Source organism: Pteropus medius, unplaced genomic scaffold (genome assembly GCF_902729225.1).
Source record: "Pteropus medius unplaced genomic scaffold, Ma_sr-lr_union100, whole genome shotgun sequence".
NCBI classification, from domain to species: domain Eukaryota; kingdom Metazoa; phylum Chordata; class Mammalia; order Chiroptera; family Pteropodidae; genus Pteropus; species Pteropus medius.
Genome location: NW_024346150.1, coordinates 1,713,319 through 1,728,158, shown reverse-complemented (window position 1 = coordinate 1,728,158; position 14,840 = coordinate 1,713,319). Strand labels below are relative to the sequence as shown.

The window sequence follows — 14,840 nt, the reverse complement described above, 5'->3', positions numbered from 1 at the left end:
ATATAAAAAACACATAACAGCAAATTTGACCAAATTTTTTCTACTTCAATGCACACCTTCCTAACTGTGTTTGAAGACATATTGGATTTTTGATCTCTGATTTGTCAATGCCCGTGGCATCACAAATTCCTCATCCATGTTGCCTCTGTAATAATGGACTTGAATGACATTTTTGTTAACATATGTAATAAAACTGAACTCCTCACCTAGTTAGGGCAGTTTCTCTCCCTAAACTAGCTGCTTATGTCTTCTGTATCCCAACTACATAACCCATCAACTTACATATCCTTTCCATACCCAAAGCATAAGCTTTTTTTTATCTCGCTGATCCCTATTAGTAAGTTGATAAACTTTAGCAATTGCTAAAGATCAATTTGTCTAGGAATTTTTTTTATTCATTAAAAGTATTGGGATGACATAGGAATTTTGTTTTTATCACTAGGTAAATGAGGTTTCTCATATCTCTCCATTGTGTATGTACAAAAAAACTCAAACAGGCAGACAACTTTTTAACTTCTAAACCAAGCAGATGTATTCAGCAGGAAGCTTCCACTGCCCGTTCAAAGGTTGGGTCACAGACCTTACTCCTGGTGAACAAATGGCTAAGAGTGATCCCAAAGGAAATCTGGTCCAGTCTACTGATAACATCCCCTTTCCAGGAAGTCTACCTCTTCACAGTCCATCTCCTTAACCAGCAGAGGGCAGGCCGGCCACAGAAAAGCTGCCATTGTAAACTGTACCTCCAGGTGTCTTAACTGGATATTAAGGAAGAGAGATGTAGGGGAGAGAGATCCTCGTACAATGGGCAAAGGAAGTAGGAGGCAGGGTCAATATTTGAGTGCCAAATTGGGGCAAAAGTTTGGCCTTTCCTATTAAGCTAGATCAATTTCATCTAACATGATAATGTTTAGAGAAAAATGATTACACAATTCTACCTGCTCATGACAGGACAGGACCTAGAAATCTTCTAACTTAGCCTCCTCCTTTTTAATTTCCACCTCCTACCCAAGGGCATAAATCCCTGCATCATCCCTGATGAAGGACCTTCATCTTTTTTGTATACCCACTTGAATGAAACCACCTATTCCAGCTTGGCACAAAATATGCTTTCCTGTAACTCTCAAAGAACAAGCCTGTTCCCTTCAGAGATTGCAATGGGCCCTGACCCTAGAATCAAAGGGAAAGTTTCTTCACATGGATTAATTTTTGTCAGGGACAGAAACCTTCCCCGCCTCCCCCTTCAGCTGATACATTGGCCAAGGTAGCATCATATGTCCATTATCAAGTTGACACCATCCCTGGCAAGGAGAATGGAATTACCATGGTTGGCCTGAACATGGACATGTGCCCTCTAGGACTGTGAAGGGACCGCTTTCCTGAGCATCCAAACACAGTTGCAGATCATATGGCAAGGAAGAGGAGACGGAGCTAGTGGAATGACTGTCGGATGGATAGGCAACCCTGTCCATGTGGTCTGGTCTGTGAGACTGGTAGGCACTAAAGAGTCCCATCACACAGATAAGAAGGTAAAGAGGAGGAACTGAAGGACCCCACTCAGATCTCACAGTGAGTGAGTCCCAGGTTTGTAAAAACTCAGTTCTTCTGACTCCTGTCCTTTCCCTTCCTTCTTTGACCAATGTCTGAATCAATGGCTGTAGATCTTGTCCTCAGTGGACTAGGACTGGAGAGAAGCAGCAGGGAAAGATACATTTCTAAGAGGGCAAGGAAATGGGATGCACTTGAGGCAGAGAATAGTCTAGACTGATGACATGACACTTGGACAGGACCTGAGCTACATGTGCCTATCATGGAGACAGCTTCTGAGGAAGCAGCCTTATCCACAGCACTGCCTGAAAGGGCAACTATAGATAACCATGTTTTATAGCATGTAATTTCAATCCCCATCCTAGTCTAAACTGATTGGACTAGAGGTAGATACCAGACCCAAGAGAAGACAAATCTTAGGCTGACCAGCCTCCTATAACCTGAACTGACTCAAAAAGAAGAGTTAAGCCAGTCAGTTTTTCTGTCTCAGAATTATAACTTTGAAAAAGGTCAGGCAGTTAGGAGTACAAATAATTAAAAGGTTCTGAGGTGGGGGGAGCTATGGGATAAGTAAGACAAAAGTGTGAGGAGGCTTTAGCTGAGAAAGAAAAAAGATATTGAGCAGAGGAAAGAAAAGTCAGTGAGTATACAAGGCAAATGTGGAGCAGACACCTGAAATATGCTGGATAGCGTCCATGAGGTGACTTTGGAGTGGGGAGCCTTGAACTCCATCTTGCTGCCAAGGATGCTGGAGTAGCCTTTGAGCCCTAGAGAACCTCCATTTCCAAGTTCCTATAGGCTGCACCATGGTGACTATATTTAGACTTCTGAGCTTCCATCTCTTTCTTTTAGCCCCACTTCTACCCTTTAATAACCCTTCCTTTCCTTGACGCAGCATGTGGGAGGCTGTTTCTTGCTTCCAAAAGAACTTAACCAATACACATCATGGGAGTGAGAGCAGCAGTACCGAGTGAGTGGCTAAGAGCAAAGATGGCCTGGATTGGAATCCCAGTTCTGCCACTTATTAGCTGTGTGACTTTAGACAAGTTGCTTAAGTTCTCTGTGCCTTGGTCTCCTCATCTGTAAAATAAGAATAATGATAATCCCTACCTCAAAAGTTATGTGGATTAAATGAGTTAATACATATAAAAAACTTAAATCAGTGCCTGGCACATAGTAAGCTCTGAATAAGAGGTTGTTGTTTTTATTGTTGTTGCTGTTATATATTAAAAAATAAAAGTCCTATTATTTATGTTTCTTAACACAATAAAAAAATTAAAATGAAACAAAATCTGAAAGCGGTCAGTTTTGGAGGGAGGGATTCCTCTCCTCTTTGGGGCAATGCCACTCTCACAGATGGTTTTGTACCCTGATCATGTGCAACCAGTTGGTAGATGGCTGGTCTCCTATAATCTTTCACTTTGTCTTGACCCCTGGAATCTCTCTCTGTGTCCCACTGACCAATTCAGCCTCTGTGACACAAAGCCACAGTGGGGTATGTCACCAGCATCTCCTTTATTTACACAGAAGGGTTTTTCCTCGGATGGGAGGCCAGTTCCCCACACTATGACTTGTTAGTACTTGTGATTTCCAGAGGCTTCCCTTAGCACATCTTTGATCTGGGATCTGAGCAAATGACATCCACAGGGCCTAGCCAGGATGAGCCCCAGCAGCTTCCTATACTGCCCCTACAAGGACTTGCCACTGTTGTCTTTTTTCTTAAATAGCATCTTTGATCTCTTGCCAGGACTACTTTCCTTCAACCTCCAGGGACTCCAGGACATTGAATAAAGACTGAACTTATACACCTGGAATGTTCGGCCTTTCTTTATCTACATCAAAGAAAGGTTCTAGCTTCATTCTCCATGTTATACCTACTTATGGAGCTGACTGGGATCCCCCATTCTCCAATTGTAATGGATACCTTTTGAGATGTCTAGCCAACTCACAATTTTTTTCTCCTTGTGGTACTCCAACTACCCTCAGGGTGGGCCTGCTACAGCCCATATTTTACCAGGTACTTCTCTTCCCACCATACCTGAATAGCCCAGTGGTGGACACTGACCAAAACTAAACCAAATAGGATTCTCTCTTCCAAGTATTAAGAATTGGAATCAAAATATTCTAGCTCTAACTGGCCTGATATGCTGAGCTGTGGGTGATTACTTTCTCTTATGTGACTGGGGAGCAAAGAAAGGTTATAGAGAAAAGAATGAAATCAGCTGCGTAGAGAAAAAGAGAGGTGAGAGCCACCAAGGGAGCTATCTCTGTTTTTGATGGCTTTTCTTCCTCACATGAACTCTACATGGTAAGGACTATTACTATCTCATTTTACAGATGAGGAAAGTGAGGCACAGAATAATGACATTATCCCGGTGGTATCACATGAGCTCCTGGATCTCACTGTTCCTAAAAAGAATACAACTTTGGGCATCCTAGTTGTATGAGTTGGTAAAGGATCCCTTTTTTGTCTCCTTAGTCTGGTTTGGGTTGGGATTCTATCGCTTTTGAGCACTGACAAAAGGGAACTAAGATAGATTCTTTTGGATGAATCTAGCCACAGATGTGAGGAATGACACCAAGAGAGAGGAAAAGGAGATAAGAATGGGTGCAGCTGCAGTTTGGAGGTGAGGGGAGCAGAAAATGGAGGAAATGCACACCCATTTACCTGGAGGAAGTTCTGTGAGGTGGTGAGAGGCAAGATCTTTGTGCTGAGATTAAACAAAGCACTTGGGGTGAGGGAAAGGGTGCAGCTGAAAAAAAGAATGGCTACAAATAGGAGAGAGAAGGCAGTTTGTACTGGGCAGAGGAATTCCCAGCTGTGGTTACAGATAATGAATCTTAGGTAGACTCATCCACACCATTGTATATGATTTTGCTCAAGCAAAGCTCAACCACATTGTTGGGCATTGGCTAGTCGCGGTGAAAGTGGAGAAAGGTTGGGACATTGAGGGTGCTGAGGAGAGAGCTGTTAAAATGACACACCTGGAGGTCGAGGCTGAAGGGGAAGGAGAAACATGACAGGCCGGAGGCCCAAGATGGTAGAAGGCAAGTGTGGTGAGAGTCAAAATGTGAGAGATCTGGAGAGAGAGGAGGGCATGTCAGAGCCCGAAACGTTGGATTTTGAGGTGGAGCCCTTCTTACTGATGACTGGACATGACCACAAGAGGGAGTGGCGGAAGTAAAGTGAAGGAGTCGAAGAAGTCATGGAATTTGGGAACTAAATACATATAAACATATAGGCTTATAGGTCAGTAGAAGCTCTAGAAAAGTTTTGGTCTTTTCAGTTCTGGATTGTTGATGGCAACAAGAGAAGAATATGCTAACAGAGTGTCAAATGGTTCAAGACCAGCGAAAAACTGTAATCCAGCTCTCCTATTGCCCCCTTGTTAGGAAAAAGTAGAAGAATGGTGGATACAAGCAACAAATCAGGCCAGAATGGAAGACAGTTGCAAGCTCACCTGATTCAGGAAGAAGGGAAATAAATTTCGTAAAGCCCAACTCTTGAAAAATGCCCTGTGGATGCCAATTAACTTGGTGTCTGCAGGGCAGTTTGGAAAGCTTTGTACTGGAGATTAGAAAAAAAATATAAGATGGATTTGTATTATAATACACTCTTTTTGCTGAAGTACTAGAAAGGTCTCATGATAAAAAGGGGTTTCACTGTTACAATAACTATGAAAACATATCCCTGGTACTGTGACACACTGTGTGCATTCAAATGATTCTCTTGATTGGTAATTGGTGGGTTCACTGTTATTGAAAGCATGAGCTATACATAAAATGCCTTCTGAATGTAAAAAAAAAAAATATATATAGGCTTAGAAACAAAGGCAAACATATATCAGATACACCCAGACACAGGATACAGATATACATACAGATATACACAGGCAGGCATACGACTAATTCACAGACACAGGACGCAATACAGACTCTCCCCTCTTCTCCCTCCCAGCATATAACACAGACAGGTACACACACACAGGGACACAGGGACATGCACATACGCAGATATGAACTACATGTATAAAGACACGTATAATAATGTGACAGACAAGGAAACTTTGACACACGCACACACCCCACAGTCTTGTGACTATCACAAGGGAGTAGTTTTTTCCCCCAGAGTATTGTTCTTCTTATTGATTCTGGCCACTGTGGTGCCCACGTGGCATATCACCAGTTCTTAGAAAAAAAGACAGGAACCTGAAGCCTCTCTCAAGTTAAAAACAAAGGCCCTGGCACAGCCCAGCCCTGGCTCACCAGTCCAGGATGTCTTCTCCTATCTTTGTCTCCCTGGAACTGGAGTTCCAGCTCACATGCTGCCCCAGGGGCTCTCAGCCAAGGGAAACAGAGCCTCCTCCGGCATAGGGTAGCCTGAGACAGCTGGCCCAGGCTAGGCAGACAACCTCTGACACCCAGAGCCCCTACATTCCCCAACCCAAGCATCTTTTTCCCAGACAGGCCAGCCTTATCCCACACAGCAGCCTGCTGGGGGAAGGGAAGACAGGTGAGAGGGATGAGGCTGGAGAGATAGGTAGGAATTAAGGCTTCATCCAGAGGAAAATGGGGAGGCAAGAGGTATTACTAAGTAGAAGAATGACATGTTTAAATTTGCACTTTAGAGATCCCAACACCAAGAATAGTGTCTGGCACACTATAAATACAAATGGCTCTGGTACCTACCTACAGAAGGGGCTGGAAATGTGACCCTAATGGTAGGAACCCCAGTCAGGAGCATCAGATCAGGTAAAAGTAGATGGAAACTTAGTCTAGGGTCAATATGTAGGAGTGAGGAGAGGAAGAAATAGAAGTGACTATAGATGTGATAAGAAAGGCTAGCTATGTCTACTGCCATGCTATGCCGAGCAAGCCTGATCCCGTCTGATCTGAGAAGCTAAGCAAGGTTGGGCCTGGTTAGTACTTGGATGGGAGACCACCTAGGAAGATCCGGTGCTATAGGCCTAAAAAATAAGGGATTGTAAGCTGACGAGGTCCTTGCAATCTGTGAGGTCAACCAAGGGTTGCCTTGCCTAAAAAAAAAGAACACTTGAAAAAGTTGACCATATGGTGGGCCACAAAGCAATTCTTTATAAATTTCAAAGAATTGATGTCATACTGAGGGTGTTTTCTGCTTTCAAAGCAATTGAGCTAGAAAGCTAGCAACAATAACAACAACCAAAACCCAATAATTTGAAAATCTACCTATTATAGGACATTTAAAATACATATTTCTATATTACCAATAGATGAAAGAAAAAGATCACAATTGAAATCAGAAAAAAAAATTCAAACTAGAAACTGGATAGTAATAAACATGACGCAAAATTGCAGAATGCCTTTAAATATGTACTTAGAGGGAAATGTATGGCTTTAAATGAATACATTTAAATATATATCAAGAGCTAAGCTTTAAACTCAAAGCATTAGAAAAAAGTGAATGAAACAAAAAAATAAACTAAAATAAAGAAGGAAATCTTAAAAATAATTTAAGAAATTAATGAAATAGAAATAAATTACAATAGAGAGGATCAAAACCAAAACTTTTAAAGTTAAGAGTTGCCTTGTCTGATAGACCCCAACCCCTGGCAGGTCCCTCTCCTCTCATAAATTTCAGCTGACACCTGAGCACCAAGTCCCTCTTGAAAAGAGTGGCCCTCTGATTGGCTACTAAAGGGAAGACTTGAGCAGGAAGGCTGACATTCCAGCACAGATGCTCAGGGCTGGAGCACTCCCAGAGCCCAGTAGAGGCCAATGCACTGATGTTCCCTTAAGGTCTGTCTTTAGCAGCGTTTGGAAGAAAGCAGGAGCTAGGCCACCAGAGATTCTTGGGACATGTTTCATGTTTCACTTTGTCAGTTGAACTTTATGTTTTTGCAGCTTCTGTCCAGATGGTGAGATAGATTGAAGAAGGAAAAGCAATAGGGCCTTCCAGGAAGGCTTGAGACAATGGCCTAGTTCCCTTTGGACTCTAGACCATGCACTTAGGGGTGCCTCATGATTGCCAAGAGCTGGCTTTCCTTCTACCCTTCCCCTTCCTGGATTGACAAAGACCTTCATTTCTAACCTTGAGTCCTGTCTTAAGTGTACCAGCAGCAGCCTCAAACAGGCAGAGGCGCTAGAGGAATAAAACATCCCAAAGAATTTTCCTAGAACCACAAGCTGCAGTCCAGAAGGGCCTTCACAGCCTCCCCACCCAGTTCCTGGATGAGAACCAGAGAAGATCTGGCCCTGGTCGCCCCATGCGTTAACACTGTTCTGGTTAAGGGCTTCCTCGCCTTCTGTCCTACCTCCATCTCCAAAGCCATATGCTAGGATGTGTCCTCACTTCAGGGTTGCTGGAGAGCCAAGGCAAAGCCTGGCAGGCCTTGTTTCCCATGAAGAAAGCCCTGGAACAGTCTTCTGGAGGGTGTGAGCAGTAAACCTGCAAGACAGGGCATACCCAAGATGGAGAGAGTGCCCACAGGCCTTGGGAAGCCAGCAGGACCAAGCTCATCGACCAAACCCACTAGTCACTGAGCCCAGGGCCTGTGAGTGACAAAGTTGAGCCCCAGCACCTGAATCAGAGGCAGAGCATTCAGAGCTGGCCGGCAGGGCCCAGACTGGCGTCTGAGATTCATTGCCTGACAAATTGGTCATGGTGGAGATTTCTTCTGTCCTCAGCAGCAGCTCTTTTCTCCTCATTCCATAGTTTCATTGTGGCTAGGTCAACTTCTATCCACATGAAACATTAGCCACTAAAGTCTAGAGTCTGATGAAATTAAACAAAACGACCTGCTTTTTAGAGCTCTTCGTTCAGCCTGTCTAAAATCATGAATCATCAGACCAAACCACAGTCCCCGGCTTCATTTAGGAAAATGCCATTGGCTAGGAATGTTTGGAAGGATTGGGAATGGTGTGGCAGCTGTCCTCCTTTGGGGAGAGGGTATACGGTGGGGGAGAAGAGGTGCCAAGAAGGAAAAGAGAGAGTCAAGGAATACAGGCTTCAGCAAAGCTGCCTGTCTCTCTAACTCTCTATCCCATGGGTCCTCACAGCCTTGGACAAGACTGTGCTGAGCCTTCCTGGACACCAGGTGTCAGCCCAGGGCAGGAACAGGGCTAAGCAGTGGGATGAAGGAGCTGTACTGTCTGTGAACCAGAAGGCTGGTTGTTGTTGTCCTGTGCAGTGTTTCCAGAGGCAGAAAGCAGCCCCTCTTCTCCGAGTCCACAGGATTCCTCAGCACTTGGGTTTCCCTTCCTCCCTGTTCCCCATGACTCAGACCTCCTGCAACTTCATGGGTGATTTCAGTGTCTCTCGGGTGAGGTTTGCACCGATGTTCGCTGATACAGGAAGCTGGTACCATGAAAGATGTTAGGTCTTCTAAAACCATAAACAGAAAACAAAACAAAACAAAAAACACAAAAACAAAAACCATTTTCTTGGGTCCAGTCCTCGGTCTACACTGCACTTCTCTTGGCAATTCTGCTGGGTCCAGGCTCAAAGTGAAGGCCATGTCTCCCAGGCTAGGGCAGGGCATAGCTCAGCCTCCAGTCTCTAGCTCCTATGCTGTTTTGTGGAGGGGCTGCTGCTTAGGCTGGATGAGTGGCTGGATCATGGTCCAGTAGCTCAGAAGACCTGAGTCAGACATTAACTCTATATGTTCTTGTGCAAGTCACATGACCTCCCTAAACCTACCTTTCTTTAATGGGGATTATTGTAACCAGCAACACAGAGCAGGTGGGAAAGTGCTGGTGTGCTCATCAGGGAGAACCCATGTGAGGGATTACAGTCAGCCAATAGTTCACGAAATCTGCTTGCACCTTCCCTCACTTCTCCTCTCACTACAGATGCGTCTTTGAAGTTGGGAACTACAGAGCTGGGGCCTTACAGCTGGCCTGTCTCCTGTGCTGCTGTCATCAGGGTAGACCAAAATCATGGCAGCGACAGCAACAGGACACTTTTGCGGAAAAGGAGCACTCTGAAGGCCCCACCAATGGCCCAGATCCCTGGCTGGATAACCTCCGGTGGCTCATGGTGTCCAAGGCTCTCAATGCAGGAAGCTCCAGCTGGCCAGGCCCCATGGAGCTGAGCAGAGTAGGGCAGGGCGGGGCACACAGCTCTTGGCACCCCACCAGATAGAGATTCAAAGATAGAGGCATGCACTCTTGCTGGTCACAGCCTGGTATCCATCCTGCCCTGACACATGCCTCCCAGACAGGGACTGGGTCCAGGAGCTCAGGCCAATTGTCCAGCACTCACATCTGGCCCGGAAATAAGTCTATGATAGCTCCAGGCTCAGGTTTGTGTCAATATCCAGATGTCAGGTCCTCCCTCAGCAACAGGCTTCTGGATTCTGGGGCCAAAGAGCCATGGGCAGTAGCGTGCCTCTCACTTCTTCCTAGGTTCACACTCTCCACAGAGTCCTGATCAGATAGGTGCCTCAGGTCAATCTTGACCCTCAGAGGCAAAGCACACTGTCCCCCGCTCCCACTATGCTTTCCATGCTTTAACGTTTTCATCACCCATGTATAACAGGCACGAATGTTCAGTTGCACTCAGGAAAAAGTAGCAAGAAATGTCTTAACTGAATTTTTCCCAAAATGAGAGAATCATTAGAAGCTCCCCAGCCTGAGCTGCTGTTCAGCCTCCACAGACATCCCCATAGCATGCCACATCCCACAGGCCTCCATCATTCCCCTGCGGAAGGGAACCCCATCTCCCTTCCAAGTGCAGGCACTTTCAGGGAATGCAACCCCTCCAGGGGACAATGCTGTTCTTTCAATGGGGCCATCAATGTTAAAGGCCTCTGCCCTTGGGGTAACCAAACATTGTTACCCCAAAATGGGAGCCTGGCTGCATAGTCTGTGCAGAGAAAGGAAGATCATCACTTCATTTCATTGCTCACGCATCTGCTCCCACAAACAATTACAGAGTAATTTCTGCACTAAATTATTCATAGTTCCCAACCATATATGGAAATACCATTCTGGAGTTTGTTTTTCTTTTCCATTAAATCTCTTTCAAATTGATAAATATAGATCCACTTCATCACTCTCAGTAGTCACAGAGTATTTGTTTGGATGCCCCTCATTTTACTTAGCACAGTCCCCCATTGATGGTGGCTTCTAAGTTTTCAGTGTTACAAGCACAGCAGGGTAAATTCTGCTGCACATCTTGGTGCATGGATTTGATTATTTTCTTTGGATAAATTCCTAGGAGCTGAATCGCAAGGTCAAGGGATTTTAAAAATTTATTTATCTACAGTCTGCTCCCAGAAATACTGCACCAACGTAGCAACACGGGGGTGGACATTCCCCCACTGTCACCAAGTCATAGAGCCATCTCTCTGAAGTGTCCCTCCTGCTCTCCAAGCTCCAGAACTCAGGCTCTCCCTGCTGACTCTTGGGGGCCCTTCTCCCCATCTAGACAGAACCTAAGTGATTGTACCCAGGTGTAATCTGGTCCCAGCTTGTCATTGCTTCTTTTTAAAAGCCTCCAGCTCAACCCCTAGTTTCTGCAAGAGTAAATGCCCAAGTGGGCGCTCTTGGAATAAGTACCTCCTTGCCCCCCAGTCCTGAGATTTTGCCTGAATCCAGGATTATCCTCTCCATCCAAGTCCCCCTCATCTGCCCCCCCACTCCCACAAGGGATAGTTGTATCTGTGTCATAGCTTTGCGATACCAAGCTTCCTTAGGGAAGGATGTTTATCTTGGGAAAAGGTAGCAACTGAAAAGCCAGTCATCTGGGGCAGAGCACCAAGCTGGATTCAAACTGAGTGATCACAATTCATTGCTTCTAAGGTGGCATGTCTCACATGGCCAGCCCATCTCATTCTCAAAATCTCCAGGTGGATACTAGACCTACACCACTATACTCGGACACCTCCAAGGCAGGACAAGGTCAAGCTTGGCCATAGGGAGCCTCCTTTTTTTATACAGTAAAATATACAACTTAGTCTTAGGCTGTTGTAACAAAGGTACCATAGTTTGGATGGCTTATCAACAACAGAAATTTATTTCACAGTTCTGGAGACTGGGAAGTCCAAGATCAAGGTGCTAGATTTGATGTCTGGTGAGAGAGTTAATAGACAGCACGTTCTCTCTATAACCTTACATAGCAGAAGGGATGAAGGAGCTCTCTGGGGTCTCTTTTATAAGGGCACTCATCTTATTCTTGAGGGCTCTGCCTTCAAGACCTAATCATCCCCCAAAGGCCCCATCTCCAAATACTATCATATTGGAAATTAGGTTTCAACATATGAATTTTGGGGAATACATTCAAGCTATAGTATAGTGTAATAAAATTTATTTTAACCATTTTTAAAGTGTACAGTTTTGTGACATTTAGTATTCATATTGTGCATCCATCACCACCATCCATCTCCAGAACTTTATCTTCTCTAACTAAAACTCTGTACTCATTAAACACTAACTCTCCATCTTTCCTCTACTCCACTGTTGCCTACAGCCCCTGGCAACCATCACTCTACTTTCTCTGAGTTGACTACTTTAGATACTTCATATAAGTAGAATCATAGAATATTTGCCCTTTTGTAACTGGCTTATTTCATTTAATATAATGCCTTCATGTTTCATCCATGTCATAGTATGTGTCAGAATTTCCTTCCTTTTAAAGCTGAATAATGTTCTATTGTAAGTAGATACCACATTTTATTTATCCGTTTATTGATCAGTAGACACTTGGGTCATTTCCACCTTTTGGCTATTGAGAATAATGTTCTGCTATGAAAATGGGTGTACAGATATTTGTTCAAGTCTGTGCTTTCATTTCTTTTGGATATGTACCCAGAAGTAGAAAGGCGGGATCATGTGGTAATTCTGTTTAATTTTTTTGAGGAATCACCATACCACTTTCCACGGGGGCTGAACCATTTTGCACTCCCACCAGCAATTTGTCCACATCCTCAGCAATACTTGTCACTGTTTTTTTGATAATAGCCATCCTAGTGGGTGTGAAGTGGTATCTCAGTGTTTTGAATTGCACTTCCCTAGGGAGACTCCGTAAGGTTATAATATTCAAGTCCTTTTTTACAGGGAAGATGGTTCACCTGAAAGAAACCTGGGTATGGAGCTGGCTCCTATACCACCTTTAATCCAACTTCCTTTTCCCAGAGCTGAGCAGAGGCTCAGCCATTGTGCCCTCACTCCTGTGCTTCTCCCTCAGGTCCCTTGGGAGGATCAGGAAGCCTGAGTTTTGAAAACCTAAGCGAGAGCAGGTGAGAGGAGTCTGCCCAGAGCCTAGAGGGGCCTCGGGCAGAGGAGGGAGATAGCATCGGCAACAACATCCCTTCTATCCCCACCAGCTAAGGCTTCAACAGTTTATCCCTTAATGCTCAAGTAGCCCTGGGAGAAGACAGGGCAAGCAGGAGTGATCCTGCTATTTTTACTCAAGACCAGAGTACTTCCTGCTGGGCAGAACTGTGGGGAGACCAGGTACGGATTCTAAGAGCAAGTTGAAAAACAGAAGAGCAAACAGGCTCGCCGAGGCTCAGAGAGGGGAATCAACTTGCCCAGAGTCACAGAGTGAACGGGAAGGCAGAGAGCACCAGAAGGAATGGTCATTGTATGGCTTCTTCATGGCTGGCTTCCTAGGCCCCCTGTCAGGTGACCTAGCACACATCTTGCTCCAGTGTAGATGTCCTTGGAGTGCCACGCTCCTTTGGTTTCTGGTCTACTGACTCTATCACTCCCTATGACAACCGTGTCCCACAGGTTCCTCTGCCTCACAGCCTGGGTACAGATCCTGGGGCCCAGACAAAAGCAGTGGCTACATTCCCTGCCTGGGGACTCTGCCAGAAGGAAATGAGGCTTGTCTGGCATGACTGGCTCAGCCAGACAAACCTAATTTCCTTTCTAAAGGGGTTAGAAGTTCCAGTTCTAAGAAATCAGCTCCTAGGAATGCTCCTGGAAGAAACAAGAGAAGGGGAGCCTGGGAGTGTGGTGGAAACTTGGTAACACCTAAAACTAGGTCATCTTCTCATTCCTTTGACCTCTTCCTCCTCCCCACCCCCAACACACACATACAGCTTCCCCTCTGTCACCAGCAGCAAACATTCCTGCTTGGGGAGTTTCTACTCACATATCTCTACTGGCCCCCATCTGCCCGGGCACCACAGCCCTGCCTCCAAAAGACATCTGTGATCAGTGACATGGCATCCAGGTCACATTCTCCCATAGAAAAGAGCTACTATATGCGGGAAAGGGGAATCTGGTGCCCACTAAATCCACACTCGTGACTACTGGGCTCTGCCTGGCTCAGACTTGGTCTGCGTCACATGCGAAGTGGGAGACTAGAGACAGAGCACTTCCCAAGGCAGTAGCCAACCCCAGGAACCTGTCCTTGGACCTCTTTCTCCTACCTTCTTCCCTTCCTGGCCACTGGAGCCCACCAGAGGGGTTCAAGCCCCCAAGGCCATCATTCCCAAACACCTTTGCTAAGGCGAGGTGGGGGAAGAGGAGGGGGAAGCACCACTGCTGAGGTCCTGGGTGTCTCCCCAAGAGGGGTGGTCACTTACCCTGAGGTTCACCTGCCCAACTGCCACATAGTTAAGCCCCAGACATGTGGCCTAGAAGAGGAAAAAGGAAGATCTCCACTGCGTCTGGCGTGTAAATAGGTAATGTGTACAGCAATCTAGTCTGTATGTACATGTCAGCACATGTGCCCACATGCATTTAAAAATATTTAACAAACATTTGTAACACATATGCTTATTATGCACTAGGCATGCTTTAAGTGCTTGATAAGTATTAACTCACTTCATCTTCATAACAACCCTACGAAATCTGTTATCCCCATTATACAGATGAACAAACTGAGGCACAGAGAGGTTAAGTCATTTGCTCAAGGTCATAGAACTAGCAAGAGGCAGCGGCGAGATTTGAACCCAGGCATTCTGGTCTCTCATAGGCACATGTAAGATTTGTTACTCGTATTTGTGTATATGCATCTGTGTGGCTATGTGCATCTTTGGGGCGGGAAAGTTGTCCCACTTAATCCAGACCTTGCAGCTTACAACGCCTGTAAGGCAGCACTTTGTCCAAAGAACCAGAACCTCTTGTTTGAAGGTCAGATCTAAGCCCCAGACTACCTCTGCTTAGGCCTGGGGCCACTAAGGATTCTTCCGGCAGCCACAGGGACGGGTAGAGACAAGGAGGAGGGGAACTCCAAGGGGCTGCCCTTCCTGCTCCTGTTTCCCAACTGGCCCCACCTTTGCAGCTCCATCGGCCTGGACAGCAGGGATGACCTCTCCCACACCCTGGTTTCCTCTGGCCCACTTCTTTCAGATGCCAAT

At 45.5% G+C, this 14,840-nt stretch overlaps 1 pseudogene; it reads left to right on the top strand.

The window, feature by feature from the left end:
- The first annotated feature begins 6,394 nt into the window (after nucleotides 1-6,394).
- Nucleotides 6,395-6,513, top strand: LOC120612998 (uncharacterized; annotated as a pseudogene).
- Nucleotides 6,514-14,840: the final 8,327 nt, after the last annotated feature.